A 3,230-nucleotide genomic window follows, 5' to 3' on the forward strand; every position below is an offset into this window, starting at 1 on the left:
TAGTTTACGGACATTTCTATTTAAAATCCAATATTTGATATGTCGGGTTAAAAATGAAAAAAAAAAGTTGTTGTTGCAAATGTTGATGCCGTCAAGTTTTTGATGGATGATTACTTGATTAGTCCTTTTTAGTTTTCTTTTCGTCTCCCACCAATCCATTTTCCATTTATGCATGTGTATTGGCTACCACCACCGACCCACTCAACTAGGTAGTTCATATATTTTTTCTTAAAATATTTTATATAGTAATTTGATCAAAATTAAATTCTTAATACAGAATTTTTGTTGTACTCCGAGAATTATTCTTCCGCGTAATAAAATTATGCATGAAGCATGTGAATTCTGTGTATATAGAGTATGAAAGCTAAACTCGATCAACTATGATGTCGAGAATTCGGGTGTTCATATAGTAAAAGACAAAAAATCCTTGTGTAATTTTTTTGCTTTTGTTTTATTTATTTATTTATTTATTTGTGCTTTTCTTAGAAAGACAAGTGCAAAATGATTAGTTTCCATGCTTTTTTATGGAGCTAATAGCAACCTGAATCTCTTAATAAATTAAGTGATGAATGTGACCATTTTTATGTGGTAATATGTTATTGAGAAAGTATAAAAGGTTAATTATATCAACGGTCAGTTTGAAAATTGTTTTAAAAAATAGGATTTTAAAATTTTAAATATGAAAAATGTTAGAAGATCATTTATTGTTTTTATTATCAGTTAGTTATTAATATTTAAATATGAGATAAAATATAATTAAATTATACTAAAGGAACTAAACTAAAAGGCCAAAGAGGTGATGAAAGAAAGTTGCAATGACTGAGTTGGAACACTGTATGTCGAGACAAAAGTCATGTGGACTAGGATTTAAAGATCTCAAAGCTTTCAATCTAGCTATGCTAGGCAAACAAGGCTGATGGTTACTCTCTAAGACAAATTCTCTAGTTTACAAGGCATTTAAAAGTAGATATTTTCCTTTCTCCAATTTCTTAAAAGCCTTACCAGGTAACAACCCTTTTTGGGCCTGGAGAAGTATGCTAGAAGGCAGGAAGGTTATTGAAAAGGGTGTTAAATGGCGAGTGGGGAGTGGCATCTTTAAAGAGCCTTGGGGCGATAACAAAGAAAAGATTCAAAGATCCCAATTAACCAATCCCAATCACAACCTACACTGGGTGAACCAATTGCTGCTTCCAGACGGGAATTGGAATATACAACTCATCAACGATAGCTTTCCCCCAATATAGCTCAGCAGATTACCCAAACTCAAAGAACAGAACAACAAGATAAACTGATTTGGGCAAAAGACAGAAGTGGTTCTTACAAAGTGAGCTCAGGATACCAAATTGCATTCCAATTTTTTCACTCGCCAATAGAGTTCCTCCCGGAAGTCTTCAAGTAAAAAGATGTGTGGCAATCGATCTGGTCCTTACATTCCCCAGCAAAGATGAAGGTATTTTTGTAGAAAACTATTCATGGAGGACTCCCAGTTAAGCTCAAGCTATAGTTCAGGTTTTCGAATGTGAATCCTCAGTGTCCTAGATGCATAAATGAACCAGAATCAATTATTCATTGTTTAATTCATTGCTCTCAGGCTGACCAAATATGGAGAAAAATTGATAATTTTGGCTTACTTGAAAATACCACAGTGTTATGGAAATGGTGGAGGGAGATAGTAATTCGATGCGGTGGTGGAATCCATGGAAAACAGCGACGGAGCCTTGCTGCAATCACCTTATGGAAGATTTGGTTGGCGCGTAACATGCAAGTCTTCGAACATAAAACGATCCTATGTGTTGAAGTTGTTAAAGAGGCCAGGAAGCTCATGAAGGATTTCTTTTCCAGTAGGAACCCTCGTTTCTAATTCCCTCTTCCCTAATGTTATTTCCTATTTGTTTATTTCTTTCTTCAAGTTAACTTTCGCTCATGTTAATCAATGTAATTGGTGGAATCATCTTCTTTTAGTGTTGTCCTATTTTGGACCGTCTATTTCAACAATCAATAAAATACTTCCTTTGATAAAAAAAAACAATTAAATTATTGACTAAATGATGACAAACAATAATAAATTCCGATCACCCTTAACATTTTTCTTTAATAAAATAAGATTATGAATAATTAGGATTAGCGCTATAAAATTAAAATTATCGCAACATAACTCTCCAAGTGAATATCATCATTGCGTAGCCGCTTTCATCAACGTGAAGGGTTTTCTCATCGTGTCACCGGTCCTTTGAGCTCAACCGCCCGTCGTGCTATCGATATAACTTTTGCTGCAACTCCTTTATGCGTCGTGCCGAACCGATCTACATGAAATCCTCATCTCTGTCGTTGCAAATGGCACACTCGAATCCTTGACGTCGAGCTTCGCTTGGCATGAGTCCCTGCCGTTTGAGATCACCATGGAGTGCGCTAGACCATGCCAATGTCCTCCCAACATCGAATCTTCATCGCCGCGACACGCAACTCTCCATGCAATGTATCCTTGGCGTGATTGGTCCCTCCCCGTGGAGCGCCTCTTGCTGCGTCACCGATCTTCCTGCCAGCACCGTCGTCGACCTTCCAAGCCGTCGCATGAAGCACTCATGATTGCAAGAGCTCTATAGACAAGGTAATGCTGCTTGTGTGTGTTCCTTTTTTTTTTTCGATGGTTTTTTCAGTTGTTTCTTTCCAAATAAATAAATATATATATTTTTATAGGATTTTATTTGTTTCTTTTCAAGCAAATAGTTGATTTTTTACGTGGGTTACTGAATGTTTCTTTCATAGATTTTATGATGTTTTTTTTTTGGAATTTCTATTTTTTTTTTGAATTTTTTAATTATTTTTTCGGATGTTTCTTTTCAAATAAATGAATAGTTTTTTTTATGTGGATTACTTAATCATTTTCTAGATTTTGAGATATTTCTTTTGAAATGAAAGACGCGGCGGCGTACGACAGGTGCTTGTCTTTGGGACGCTCAAAAGGAACTACAGATGAGCGCACAGCGTCGCAAAAAGAGAAGAAAAAAAAGAAGAGAGGAAGAATAAGACAACAAAAATCATGCATTTTTTAAAATTTAATAAATTGGCTGGTATTATAGTTGATTACCTAGCAAAGTTATATATTATTATTGGATAATGGTTTAATCATAAGTTATTAAAGAAGAACATTTTACGAGATCGGTAAATATATGAATAATTCCTTTAATTTTAATTTTTAATTAATTAATATATTAATATATCAATAAAGG

The sequence above is a fragment of the Arachis ipaensis genome, chromosome B01 (genome assembly GCF_000816755.2).
Source record: "Arachis ipaensis cultivar K30076 chromosome B01, Araip1.1, whole genome shotgun sequence".
NCBI classification, from domain to species: Eukaryota; Viridiplantae; Streptophyta; class Magnoliopsida; order Fabales; family Fabaceae; genus Arachis; species Arachis ipaensis.